Raw genomic sequence first — 15,432 nt, 5'->3', positions numbered from 1 at the left:
GATAATCTCCTACGAATCTCCATTGACCGTTCTTCTTCTGCACACAGTGTAGAGGGCTGGCCCAACTGCTGCTGGAAGGGAGACATATTCCTAACTCGCTAATAACCTGGAACTTTTTCTTGGCGACTTCCAGCTTGTCCGGTGCTAGCCGACGGCACTTGCTGGCTGTTGGCGGCCTTCTTGTTTGAATGTGGTGGGTAATGTCAGCGTTAATCGTCGTTTTGATACTTAACGGAAGCGTGACGTCACGGAACTCATTGCAAAGTCATTTTTTTCGTTTTTTACAAGGGGGAAGTCTGCAAACAGATCCCCTGAGAAGGCAACTCAGGGAATGCGGGGATGACGCATCAACGACGACCCGAGAAAACCAGCCTATGCACTGTACTTGAGCAATTCTTTTAGAATTGCTCAAGCGGTGAACAGTGCATTGACATGACCCTTGGACTCAGACCCTTATCTCCCCGGAACCAGTAGGAAGACATGTTTGTAAGTTCAGAATGATTATTGTATTTGCAACTGTTAATTTAGATAGTTAAGCTAAGGGTTGGTTATTGTATATAACTTTTTGAATAATCAGAAGTAAAGCACGAACGCAAAGTAATGACCTTCCATCCCATCTTCAAGTGCTCCCCACAAGCCAACACTTCATTCTGGCACTTTAGAACATCCTTCATACAAAAAATCTGCCTCGACCGATTTGGCCATACGCGCCCATACCCCTTTCTGAACCAGAGGACAGGGCCAATAATGAATAAGATTATTTCCGCAAATTCAAACAAAATTTTCGTTTGATTGACAGAAAGAAAAACAATGAAATTTGACGGTTCGTCAAGGCATGCTGAGGATATATTTCCAAGTTTCAGTTCAATGCTGATAGTCAGCATCTGTCAAATATTTTATAGCATATTGTTTTTATGGCGAGCGTGAAAAGCTGGTATCAAAAAATCTACAAAAACGCACAAAAACTTGGCCAGACTGTTCTCTATTACCATAAAATTGTTACTGTTAAATAATAATTAGAAAATTACAACTGACTTAACTTACCGGAGTGACTAAAGTATGTTTTTTTTTAAGTTTACTAGTTTAAATTTGATTTATTGTTGTTTTCTATGTTGAACCGATATAAAATAAATTAACAATTAACAATGTTATTTCTAAAACAAAAAAGTATCTGAGAATAAATGTAGCACAATAATAGTTATAAGATAAGCCATGTGAATTGTTTTATAATCGATTAGAGCTAGTATACACTGTGTGTTTCAAATCTGGAATGATTAGGTTGCTCTAGTATGCTCACGTCAATATCAGAATGAACATACGCGTATGTCTTCCACTGACCTCCATCTGAATGATAAAACTTTTTCTTGCGGCATTCGCACTAAATGAACAGCTCACTGAAGTTTGCCTATTTTATTCGCTCAATAGTTTCCGCTCCTATTCTCAAATAAATGTGCGTAAAGCCAATCATAAGCGTTTCGTACAGAGCAAATTGACAATGATGTTTCATTTAGGCATGCTTGCATTTACCGCAGCTCTTTTTTTACCCAGATAACATTGGTAGCCGAACTACGGTGTATTCAGCTGCAAAGAGGCCTTTATCAAGCAGCTGCAGATAAGCCTTTATCAAGCAATAGTGTAGAAATGTCGTTTCCCTTTGCAAGTTGCGGGACCCTAAGCTGGTTACTCAATCCATGAAAGGAGATATTCCCAACCAGTACACGTGTTTTTATTACACGGGAAACATTACTATCATATGTCACAAGTGTTATATGGCTCTTCAACAAAATCATCTACAAGCACTGCTTCAGCATCACATTTGAACCTGCTTCATTCTCTACATGCAACCTATACGTTTGCGTAGAGTGAATGGCAGTACAAGCTTAGCCTAGTTGTTCATCTGTAAAATAGTGAAAACCTGCTTTACAGCACTGCGATCGACTCTAACAAATCATCGTCTGAAAAATCAAGGAGTATTTGCGACAAAACGCAATGTTGAACGGTAATTTTTTTTTTTTTCATTACATGTAATTTAAAAAAAATAGGTGCCTCGTCTACAATTCTTACACCTGATTGTGTTTGCTTGCTTAATCTGCTTTAAGTCTTATTTTTAAGCCTTTAAGAGCAACAGCTAGGTTTTCGTTACTGAGTTGAACGCGACCTATACCTATCAATAAACAGATTGACGATGAATCCCAAAAACACAATGATGGAGACGAACCAGCCACAGGCTGAAAGTCTCGATAATAAAGATAATAATAATAATATAATGAATCCCAAAAAAAAAATAAAACGAAGTAAATTATTGCTGGTATATAGAGCGGAAGTCCTAGTGATATTGATACTTAGCTTAGCTTAGCTTAGCTTAGACTGACTACACATATCAATGGTTGCTATTCCGTGATTCACCGAAGTCAGTGAAAATGCACAAAGAATCAGCTAGAAGTTCGGCTGGGATTGGCCATAATCTTCTTCAGTGTGCATAATTCAGTGCCTCTATTTATACATGATCAATAACGGCGCCGGCCACATCCTTGCAGTCAGGTGGGATTGGGGGAAGGAATATTAGTGTGTAACCTTTGCTATTTGGAGACCGTGTTTGCCTCTGCATCTCCACAAAGGTTACTGGGAAGGATGTTTGTTAATGGGGAGGATCGTTGGGTCAAAGGATTCACTTTGATAAGTGATTAGACCATGATAAATAGTTTTTTGTCAAATATAAATATGCTTTTATGAAAATATAATATTTTGATTTGATACGAACAATTTCTATGTAAAGGAAAATTATGTCGACACTTGAGGTGACGAACCATTCAAAGTTTGTTGAACAAATATCTAAATGTAACATTCCTACAGCTGTCAGGACGAAAGCATGTGTTATTATATTTTACTTATTTGAAAAGAAACAAAAACTCGATTGCTTGGATTATCATAGAACACTCTTATTCTTATGCCGACACTTACAGTGGCGAACCATCCAAAGTTTGTTGAATAAAGTGAACCTTTCGCAAGTCTACACTTGTAGTGTCGAACCATTCAAAGTTTTTTTTTATAATTACAAAAATAAAGATAAAAAGAAAGGGGTGTTTTGAAAACAAAAAAAAATGTTAAACATAGATAATTCATGAATTAGAGTTTATGTCGACACTCACAGTGACGAACCATTCATAGTTTGTTGAAAAATCATATTTAAAGCCTGTCCACGATAAATTTCGGACACGGATGGCGGGTGTACCACAGAAAGTTCGTGAATTTTACAGAAAGAAGGATTAACATCCTTGTCAACTGTTTATTTTGTAGATATAACTCTTTTATTCTGAAATAAACAATTGTTTTTGTTGAATTATGAGTAACTTTTTTTGCTGCCATTATTTGGGTGTCCGAAATTTAACGTGGACAGGCTTTACGTCCTACCGTTGTATCGATTAAATGTGCAGTCATACATATTTTATAGATTAGAAATAGTAGCATGAAACGAGCTCACCAATTGATCCATCATCTTTGACTTGCATCATATTATACTCCCAGTTGAATATTTTGAAGATTGATATGTCGCATGATAGGGTTTACTGTCATCGGATTAATGTCCTTTTCCACGATCCCAGAATCGACTAAAACATCCCGGAGTACTTGTAAATGACCCTATATTGCCAAAAATTTACTCAACTTGCATCATATTATACTTCTGGAGAAAAGTCTTGAAGATTGATATGTCCTATGATATAATTTGCAATCATCGGATTGATGTCCTTTTCCAGGGTTCCAAAATTTTGTGACACATAAGGTGATAGAGTAAAATCTAGAATGCTGTGAAAAGTGTACTACAATCTGACACTATATTGCCAAAAATTTACTCAATTTGCATCATATTATACTTCTGAAGAAAAGTCTTGAAGATTGATATGGTTTGCAATCATCGGATTGATGTCCTTTTCCAGGGTTCCGGAATTTTGTGGCACATAAGGTGATAGAGTCAAACCCAATGAAAAGTGTATAATTATCCTATGTATTTATTTCAAATGATTTAAGTTTGAATTTTTTACATCGTTTTCCATTAAAAGTATATTTGGAAATTGGGTTTTTACTTTTACTTACTGCACTAGTGTTCGAGTACACAAACGAATTGCATATGTGGTGGGATATACATAGACATATAGAGATATAGTTGAGATATACAGCAATTAATCCATAGATAGGTCCAGCAGTTCTTTACACTGATTTTTCTAGCATTTTTTTCTAGTTGGTCGTTCATTTTTTTTTTCAGGAAGTTATTAGGAATTTATTATTTTATTTACTGGTATTTCTTTCGTTATTTATTCGCATAATCCATAATTTGTTTCTTCTAGAAGTTCTTCCAGAGATTGGTTCGTGGATAGCTCCTAGATATCTCCAGGAATCTCCATGACTTATTACAGTAATTCTTGCTAGAGTTGGCCACAAATTTTACCAAAGATACCTTAAATAATTTCCTGCGAAACTTCTTGTAATGCTTGCAAAAAATACTCTTGGAATTTTAAACTGACATGATAAAAAATAAATAATAATCCGCTGATTCTTCTAGAATTTTTTTTATTCCAAACGAAACATAAAGTTTTTTTTTCGTAAAATTTGGGAAAAAAAGTTTTTAATGGGAATTCTTTTATTGATTCCCTCAGTAAGCACTCCAGGGACTTCACCAGGATTCCTACAGGAATTTCTCCAAGGATTTATAAAAAAAAAACTCTTCAGGGATAACTGGAGTGATTTCTTAAAAGATTCTTTAAAGACATATACCAAAAAGAACTACAAGAATGTCACTGGCATGTCTTTGAATGATTCCTTCAAAAAGTCAACAATTAATTCCTCTATGGATTCTTTAAAAAAATCTTTTAGGGGGTGTTGCCGCTGGCTGCACTGCTTCAAACCAGATATCAACCGACTCCTTTCGGCTGACCCACAAAGCTGCTCTGTCAAACGAAGTTGGCAGTTCCATGACATGCAACGATGACAAATCAAATTTGATATCGTGAAGGATTAAGATAGTTCAGCTCCATAGCAAGTTAATCTTGAATACTAAATATCTATAAAGATCGTTTTTCCCTTTGAAAAGAACGCTGCATTTCCCTTTGAATTTTGCTTAAACGTAAGGCTAAATGAATTTAAAACTTACAGCTTATAAAATCTAATTAAAACTTATTGTAGTTACAGTGTCTAAAAGGGGTTAAAACTTAAACTATTGTGAATTAGTTAAAACGCACTATATTTCTAAAAGTAAGTTATAAAACATATAAATGCGTATCGATTATCAAACAAACTTAACAATAATTACAGTCGAATTAAAACGTCTGAAACGGTGCGAGCAGATTAAGTTTTGATATGGTCAAATACCGAAAGTGTAAGTAAAAATGTTAAATGTAACCTTAAATACTCAATCTCTGACCAAATATATTTCCAGTTTAAAGCCTTTGATACACCACAATTCGCTTGTTTTGTACTGCTAAGAACCCGGTGTCTGGTTCTTATATCTGCTCCCCGATAACAGATCTTTAAAACTTTCGTTACGATGAGTGCTAATTCGAAGGACAAGTCGCTGGACGCAAGACGAGAGGTAGGATGCGTTAATTGCTCGCGCCCCGACTCGTACGATAATTTTGTCCAGTGCGATCACTGTGATGGCTGGTGGCACATGCGCTGTGCGGGAGTTACCAACTCTATATCGGAGCGACCATGGACCTGCTCCACTTGCTTACCATTGAGCGTGTCGTCATCTAGCAGCAACGCTGCTCGTATCGCCCTACGATTGAAACTTATCGAAGAAGAGCGCGCAATCCAGCAGCGCGAATGGGAAGCTGAAAAACGGGTATTTGAGCAAGAAAAGAAGGCCATGCAGGAAAAATATAGACTGCTGGAAGAACAACTGGCGGCAAAGGAGGACGGATCCAGACGAAGTCAAGTAAGTCGGCGCTCAAGCATGCGACGGGTCGGCGCTTGGATCCAAAATCTCTCCGAGAATCCGGACTTGGAAGGCGCGGTCGGTGGATTAACCGTGGGAGAAAAGCCAATTTTAGCTCAACATGGTAAATCGTACGACCCGCAAGCCAAGCAGCTCCCAGACGAACGTAACCAACCATCAACCGACGGACAGCAGCAGAAATCGTTCGAGAATTCATCGAAGCAACTTGCGCTATTGGATCCGCAAACTAGTCGATCACCGATTGGGACTCAGCAGCGAAGCACTGGCGCGTATCCCAAAACGGTTTCGATTGGTAAAAGTGTGGTCGCTCGTGTAAATACTACCAATGATAAAGTTTCTTTCCCTGCACCCCCCCTACTGCCATCAGGTAAGCCACCAACCAATAATGAAACAAATGAGAAAATCTTCGCTCTACCGAGCGACGACCCTTACGAAAGTCTTCTTGCTAGACTGGGGTCTGTTAGTATATCTCCTAAGTTTGAGAGCTCACAGCCAGCTTTTTTGACCAAGTCTGTTCTACAAGACCACGTCACACCCACCGTTTCTCTTCCACCAGTTAAGGAAAGAAACGAAACTCAATTAGAACCTCCAAAAGCCAATACAGATTATGTCAATATTAGTCAAACATCTCCTTATATGGCATCAAATTTGTCTGAGCATGTTCCTTCCCCCTCGCAGTTAGCCGCGCGACAAGTAATGCCTCGCGATTTGCCCCCGTTCACCGGTGATCCCGCGGATTGGCCTATATTTATAAGTGCATTCGAAAATACAACCGTCGCGTGCGTGTGGATATTCAAAAGTGGAGAATCTCGCTAGACTACAACGTTGTTTAAAAGGTGCCGCGTATGAATCTGTCAGAAGTCGTCTTCTCTTACCAGAATCCGTGCCACAGGTGATCAGTACACTACGACTTCTCTACGGACGACCGGAGCTATTAATCAACGTTATGTTGGACAAGGTGCGATCAACTCCTGCCCCAAAGGCCGAGAAGCTTGAAACGCTTATAGACTTCGGCATGGCCGTGCAGTGTCTGTGCGATCATCTTCAAGCAGCCGGTCAGCAGTCTCATCTTTCAAATCCCTACTTGTTGATGGAGCTGGTGGAGAAACTTCCGGGTCATGTGAAGATGGAATGGGCGAGTTATATGCAGCGATTTCCAGATGTAAACTTGAAGACGTTTGGAGATTTCATGAGTGGCATGGTAATTTCAGCAAGCAAGGTCACGTTGTACACAGGAGGAAGCAGCAAAGGAAGTAGTGTGGATAGAACGAAGTTTAAGTCCAGAGGATCAATCAACGCCCATGTTAGTGAATTGGATCTACAAAGACAAGAGAAGAACAGCTGCTGTGTCTGCGAAGGGCCTGGACATCACGTTCGAGATTGTGACACTTTCAATACGCTTTCCGTTGACGATCGATGGAAAACTGTGCAAATTCATGAGCTTTGTCGCAGCTGTTTGACTGCCCACGGAAGAAGAAGCTGCCGCTATTCCAGACAATGCGGAATCGATGGATGCACGTACCGCCACCATCGCCTTCTGCACTCCAACCGTAGTAATCCATCTTCAGCTGTGGATCAAACCCGTAACGTCGAATTATCTGGAAACCATACGCGTCATGTATTGAACCATTCGTTGCTATTTCGCATTTTGCCTGTAACACTTCATGGGCCTTTAAAGTCAATAAATACGTACGCCTTCCTTGACGATGGATCGCATCTCACACTCGTCGAAGACCAGCTGGCCAGAGACCTTGGCGTTGAGGGGAAAACAATACCTCTTTGTCTGACATGGACAGGAAACGTCTCTCGGATGGAAGCAAATTCGAGGCAGCTTCAACTGATGGTGTCTGGAGTGGAAGGTGCGAATCAGCTGAAACTAAACGATGTCAGAACCGTTAAGAGACTGGCTCTTCCAGGCCAAACACTGCGTGTCGAAGATCTAGAAAACACCTTCGAGTATCTGAGAGGTCTACCTATCGCCGGATACGAAAAAGCGATTCCCCGTTTGTTAATAGGCGTGAATAATCTGCACCTCACCGTTCCATTAAAAGTGATAGAAGGTCGAGTAAGTGAACCTATTGCCGTTAAAACTCGTCTGGGGTGGTGTATATATGGAGGGAGCAGTAATTCGCCAGCCAGTTCACTCAATATTCACGCGTGCGAATGTAGTATCGATGGTGCCCTGCACGATATGGTAAAAAACTACTTTACTCTGGATGATGTCAAAGCAAATTCAGCAAACAGAATAATTTCTGTTGATGATAAAAGAGCACAAGAAATTCTCCAAGTAACAACTCTCCAAACTGGCGAGAGATATGAAACTGGACTGCTTTGGAAGCACGATGAAATCGAGTTGCCCGAAAGCTATGGGATGGCGATGCGGAGGTTAGAATGTTTAGAACGTCGAATGAGCAAGAACCCTTCTTTGAAGCAAAATTTACATCGTCAAATAGAGGAATATCAGCAAAAGGGTTATGCCCATCGAGTCAGCGACGAGGAGATGAAGCGAGCTGATCTAAAGCGAGTCTGATATCTGCCCCTAGGAGCAGTAGTTAATCCGAAAAAACCAGAGAAAGTGCGTCTAATCTGGGATGCGGCAGCCATGGTTGATGGAATATCCCTCAATTCAATGCTTCTGAAGGGCCCAGATCAGTTGGTATCGTTGCCAGGAGTGTTATTTCGGTTCCGTCAATACAATGTGGCGGTGTCGGCGGATATCAAGGAAATGTTCCACCAGATAAGAATACGAGAAGAAGACCGGCTCTCTCAACGGTTCCTATGGAGAGACGATCCCTCGAAACCGGCCGAGACCTTTGTCATGGACGTAGCCACCTTTGGATCCACTTGTTCACCTGCTTCGGCCCAATACGTGAAAAACCTGAATGCCACAAAGTTCGAGAAGAAGTTCCCGAAAGCGGCGAAAGATATTATCGAGAACACATACGTAGATGACTATCTAGCCAGTTTTCAGACCGAAAACGAAGCAGCCGAAACTTCCGCCCAAGTTAGAGCAATTCAGCAGGCAGGCGGCTTCTCATTGCGAAACTGGCAGTCCAACAGCGCCTATGTAATCCAGGGCTTAGGGAAAACAGTGGAAACAAACAAAAAGCATCTATTCCACGACAAAAGTCAGACATATGATCGTATTTTGGGCATGCTATGGCTTGCCGAAGATGATGAGCTATGCTTTTGTACGCAGCTCAAGGACGATGTACAGCAAATCATCTACAGCAACTCACATATGTATGTATGTATGTATGTAGATAGCCACCATCCTTGCTTGAGTCTTGCTCTGCTTGCGGCTCCACTCAACAGTAAGGTCAAATTTCACTATCGATCTGCATTCAACATACCATTGTATGAAGGGCCAAAAGGGGGGTGGCGGACCCGTAAGCAGAGACACTTACGCGAAACCCGCGGGAAAAGGAGAATCTCCTTCCAACAGTACGATCCAACAGATTGAATATTGAAATTTGCAGTACTTGTCGAGCTTTCCACGGGATGGTTTGTTAGAAGAAGGGCGCGTCAAATCTGTTACAACTGTTGGAGAGAAAAGTATTAGTCGCGAACGATTAACATTTTTCCTCCTGACTCCGATTGGCACTCCACTTCATTGTCCAGTTGTAACTTCAATGCTGCCCTGATGCTCCCTCCCTTCCCAATATATGGTGTGATATGATACAACATAATATAATATAATGAATAATATAGAGTAATAAATTATAATACAATATATTATAGTGTGATATAAAATAATATAATAAAATGTTATTCAATACAGTCAGCTCTCCCTTAATCGATAAATACTGAAAATAGGAACGTATCTGCTTATTAGGAGTTGAAAACAAGCTTTTTTTAATTCGCCAATTACATTAAGTTTGGGGGATATCGAATAAAGGAGAGTTGACTGTACAACAATATGATATACACAGTACAATATAATATAGCACAATAAAATATAGTATAATCACAATAAAATGTAACATCAACCAATGTATTACATTATAGAAAATCCAGCGTCCTGCGATTGAATGGTCATCATAAATAATTCTCAATTTAAACAAAATGCATTTTGCATACTTTTAAAATAGAATTTATGGTCTCCGTCCATGTTCCACATTGTCCTGAAGAATGATATATTATGAATGATATTATTGTTCGTTAAAAATATATATAATTCAACATAATATATTATAATACTATATATTACAACAGAATATAATATAGTATTAAAAAAACAAGGTGATATAATATAAAACAGCATAATAAAATATAATATAAAATAATATAATATATGACAGTACAATATAATGTAGTACAACACAATACAGTCAACTCTCCCTTGACGGACTACAAAAGTTTCATAGAGCTGTGAGGTTTTAAGATTTTAACCCTAGGCTAGTACATCTCGTCCATTGTATTTTGTCTTTTGTCCATACCTAGAAGTTTTAGTTTTCGTTGGCTATCATATTCATCGATGTTGCACCTATCCTGGAGAGATATATATTACAATTTATACGATCAATCATTTTGTCTCATTATGTATCTTTGAATGAAGTATGTTTGTATGTATGTCCATATGTACAGGGTATGGTTTGGTTTGAGAAGGGCGCGTTAAATCCATTGCAATTGTTGGAGATATGCACCCATCTACAAGGATGTTATAGTGCATTCTCCTAAACTCCGGTTGGTACTTCACTTCATCGTCCAGCTGCTAATTAAATAATGCCCAGTTGCCCCTCCCAATTCCAACCTTTTATGTATGTATGTATGTAGTATGATAATGTATGTAGGTTGGTAATAGAATAACCCATCTACAAGGATGTTACAATTACTTCAACCCCTGTCTCCGGCTGGCACTCCACTCCATTGTCCAGCTGTAACTTAAATGATGCCCTGATGCACCCTTCCAAAATTACACTTGTTATACGATTGAACCAATTGATCGATGCATAATTTAAATTTAATATAAAAGTTTTAAAATATCATATATGAAAAAACAAAAAATTTGCAGCAACTTGGAGATGTGACCTAGAATCCTCAGAGAAAGATTATTTATATACAAAATATAACACTAGATTTTTATGCTATGTTTTTGTCTTGCAGATACATCCTGAAAAAAAAAAATATTATAGTTACATAAATTGCAGCATACTTCCAGCGCTCAGAGGGAACTGTGCATATAATCTGAAAAAGAATTTGGAAATAATGGTTTGCATTACAAACTTAATCTAAGAATGTGATTTTAATTATAATGATTGATGATGATTTCCTTGCAGACAATTCGAGATGTGCTGAAAATTATAAATGCTTTTTAAATGTGTCTGGAAAGGGGACTTGCTAAATAAGGTGCATGCTGTATTTATATCGGCTCAAGTATATAAAAAAATGGAATTCAATGCTAGAAGTACTTAAAATGATATAGATTTGTGTTCCACGCTCATGGCAGCGAGTATCACAGCAATGGACTGATTCGCAAAGTGGTCACGAGGCAACTTCCATCCAGTAGGAAGTCTTCACTGCGGATTGTATTAAAAGAAAAAGATACACAACCTCAATGTTACATTGAATGTTAAACTGTGTTACCTTATAGGAAAACACGGCCTACATTTGGTATGGTGCACAAGAAGGAACTCAAGGAAAAAAAGATTGTGGATAATTCCCTTGATGTTCAGAATTAAAAATATTGAAGGTGAAACAATGCTTTCCGGGACAGGCAGCTACATAAACCAAAAAAATATAAACGAAACAATTGGTGCTAGTCGTGAGTTTCACGAATCCTAGAAAATGTGGGATAGGAATAATAATACAACATAACACAATATACTACAATGGAATGAAATATAAGATCAAAGCAAAACCTTTTTTGAAATTATTTTAATATGGTAATATAATATAATATAATCTATATAAATAAAAATGGAGTGGTGTTTGTATGTCACGAAATGGCTTGAGAACGGCTCGACGGATTAGAATGATTCTTCCATAGTTATGTTCCTGAAGTGTTCCGACGTGTTTGTGTATATAAAATGCAAAGGATATTTAACGGGAAAGTTGAAAAAACAGGAGTGAACGGAACTTCCATTTTGCACGGAGCGTTCCATCCGATCCGTTGGGATTGTTAGGTTTCCTCCTAGTACATGGCAAAATATTACTACAAGATATCTGGCGTGCTGGGACTCAATGGGATGAAGAGGTGGAAGAGGAACACTGGAATCGTTGGCGTGATTGGACTTCGCTGCTACGACAGGTTTCAGATATCAGAATTCCTAGGTGCTACTTCCCTGAAGCTACAGAGCTACACTATAAACGATTACAACTACATGTCTTTGTGGGTGCGAGCGAAGCTGCTTACGCTGCAGTTGCATATTTCCGGATTGCAGATCCGAATGGGATAGTCCGTTGTGTATTGGTCTCCACGAAAACCAAAGTGGCACCGCTGAAGCCATTGTCCATACCTCGTTTGGAGTTACAGGCAGCCGTCCTTGGCACCCGTTTGATGCGATTTGTTCAGGATTCCCACAGCCTAATCATTACAGAACGATACCTTTGGTCAGATTCATCAACCGTTCTTGCTTGGCTCCGAGCAGATCCGAGAAAGTATAAGCAATACGTTGCCTGCAGAATAGGTGAAATCTTATCCGAGACCGAAGTATGTGAATGGAAGTGGGTGCCCACGCAATTGAATCCCGCGGATCTAGCCACTAAATGGGGTAATGGTCCATCGCTGAATACCAGAAGCATGTGGTTCACAGGTCCGCCGTATCTACTTGGACCTGTAGAAGAGTGGCCCAGGCAGAAGACATCGCATAAGACTGTTGAAGTGGAATTGCGTGCATGCAATGTACATTCCCTATCAGCTGTACGACCACCAGTGATCGATTACAATCGATTTTCAAAATGGGAGAGACTACATCGAACTACGGCCTATGTTCATCGTTACGTGGGAAATCTGAGGCGTAAACGGCTTGGTGTTGCGAGGAACATCGGTTATCTCACTCAAGAAGAATTACGACTAGCCGAAGCAACGTTAATAGCGGAAGTTCAATGGCAGGAATACCCATCGGAGATCATGATACTCTATCGCAATCGAGACTGTCCAGAAACTGATAAGGAAAATCTAAACCGCCAAAGTGTATTGTATCAGTTGACGCTATTTCTAGATGAAGCAGGCGTTCTACGAATAGATGGAAGGATAGGAGCGGCTAAACATGTATGCAAGGAGACGAAGTTTCCGGCCATTCTACCAAGAAAACATCGGATTACCGAGCTTATCGTGGACATGTTTCATCGAAGATTCCAACATGCAAATTCGGAGACAGTGGTGAATGAGATTCGGCAACAGTATTATGTACCGCGTCTACGGACGATAGTACGGAGAATAAGCAACAGATGCACTGTATGCAAAGCCAGAAAAGCAGTTCCACACATACCTCGTATGGCTTCGCTACCCCCTGCTCGTCTGGCATCATTTACTAGACCATTCACCTATGTTGGTCTGGATTATTTCGGACCATTGGTGGTAAAAGTAGGGCGCGCTAACGCGAAAAGGTGGATAGCACTCTTCACCTGCCTTACTATTCGGGCTGTCCATTGTGAAATAGTATGCAGTCTAACCACAAATGCGTGCCTCAAAGCCATACGGCGTTTTGTATGTCGTCGTGGTGCACCAGCAGAAATATATTCTGATAATGGCACCAACTTCCAAGGCGCAGAGCGGATTTTGATAAAGGAAATTCAGCAAGGTATAGCCGCAACACTTACCAGTACCGCAACAAAGTGGTTATTCATTCCTCCTGCTTCTCCTCACATGGGTGGAGCGTGGGAACGCATGGTTCGTTCGATAAAACAAGCAATGATGAGCGCCTATAGCTGCGACAGAAAACTCGACGATAACAGTCGAATTAAAACGTCTGAAACGGTGCGAGCAGATTAAGTTTTGATAAGGTCAAATACCGAAAGTGTAAGTAAAAATGTTAAATGTAACCTTAAATACTCAATATCTGACCAAATATATTTCCAGTTTAAAGCCTTTGATACACCACAATTCGCTTGTTTTGTACTGCTAAGAACCCGGTGTCTGGTTCTTATATCTGCTCCCCGATAACAGGGGGTTCATTAAGAATTTCTTCAAAATGGTGGATCCCAAGTTCTCAGTGATTTCTCCAGTGCATCATCCTCAAGAGCCCAGGAGTTCCTCTAGAGATGATTATACTGAAAATGATTGCTATATTGCAAATTATTCCAATTAAACAATTCTACTCGGGACAATACTAGAGTGATATTTGTCTGCCAGTATGCTCGGATTGTGATACAATTTCATAATTATTGGTAGTGACTGTTTTAATAATATATCTATATCATAGCATCATTGAAATTGTTTATTCGAAAAAAAAAAATCACGAAGGTTTGACTTATTGACAAGTATATATTCGACATATTTCTTTTACAATTACTTTATACATACAAGTCCGAGTATTTTATTTATTGCAGGTACTTTTAGCTGAAGCTCAACAAACAAATTGATTGTGAGCAGCAGTTTTACTGGAAAACCTAATTAATTTTATCAACATGTACAATGATAACACTGCTAGGGAGCTGGTGAATAGAAGAAGGCATAAGTTTAAAATTTCTAATGATCTGGAAGAATCTGAAACACAGCATGATGATTAATTAATGCGTTTAGTGAAATGGTAGTTCAAAATGTACCTGGATATTCAATTTCTTGGCAAATAGTGCTATCTTCGTTGGCATAGTAACCAAGTTTGCACTGACATTGCGTTGTTACACAATCTACAGTTTCCTGAGTGTTACTATGAACGTAACAATCTTCAGAGATAGAGCATTGGTTGTCAAGGTCTGAAAATATTACGATCGATTCTGTAATTATAATTTTGAAAACATTAGGTATAAAACTGTTTCATTACCTTTGTTAAAGAGCCAGCAGCGCCCTAGATTAGGTAATTCCATATCTTCACACCGGCACAATTTGGATCCTGAATCTACTCCAATGCAGGTCGTGTTTTGCAACGACTTACAATCATTGTTTGTTGCGCAGGGAATCACTACAATGAAAATTTTAGTTTGTTCAATTGTTAATTTTAAACATAGCACATAGTCATAGATCTACAAACTAACCTGTTTGAAATTGCAACTTCGATGTAGATTTTCCTTTACCGCCAATTGTAACCAAAAGCGATGAGCTGTTACCAAACATATACACCAATGCAATAGTAAACAATTGACGTCTAACCCATAGATGCTTCATTTCTACTCTGCTACTTACAGCGAAATGATCTGTGTGATTCTTCCCACAAACTTATACTGAGCTTGGAAGTATACTTTCTCATCCATGTTCGGCCGAACACTTTTGTTATTTCCAATCAGCTGAGAGATAAGCCAGAATAAGCGATGTGTTCATAATTCGTTTTTGTTTGAGTAAGAGAACTTCTTCAAGATATTTGAAGCAACGAAGAAATCAC

At 39.2% G+C, this 15,432-nt stretch overlaps 1 long non-coding RNA gene across 1 annotated transcript; it reads left to right on the top strand.

Moving 5' to 3' along the window:
• Positions 1-4,874: 4,874 nt before the first annotated feature.
• On the top strand, positions 4,875-5,455 carry LOC110674625. Its single transcript, XR_002499047.1, has 2 exons — positions 4,875-5,119; positions 5,179-5,455. It is a non-coding gene; the product is annotated as an uncharacterized LOC110674625 (long non-coding RNA).
• The last annotated feature ends 9,977 nt before the right edge of the window (positions 5,456-15,432 follow it).

The sequence above is a fragment of the Aedes aegypti genome, chromosome 1, assembly GCF_002204515.2.
Source record: "Aedes aegypti strain LVP_AGWG chromosome 1, AaegL5.0 Primary Assembly, whole genome shotgun sequence".
Lineage (NCBI taxonomy): Eukaryota > Metazoa > Arthropoda > Insecta > Diptera > Culicidae > Aedes > Aedes aegypti.
Note: the sequence above shows the minus strand (reverse complement) of the source record. Positions and strands in the feature narration are given on the sequence as shown.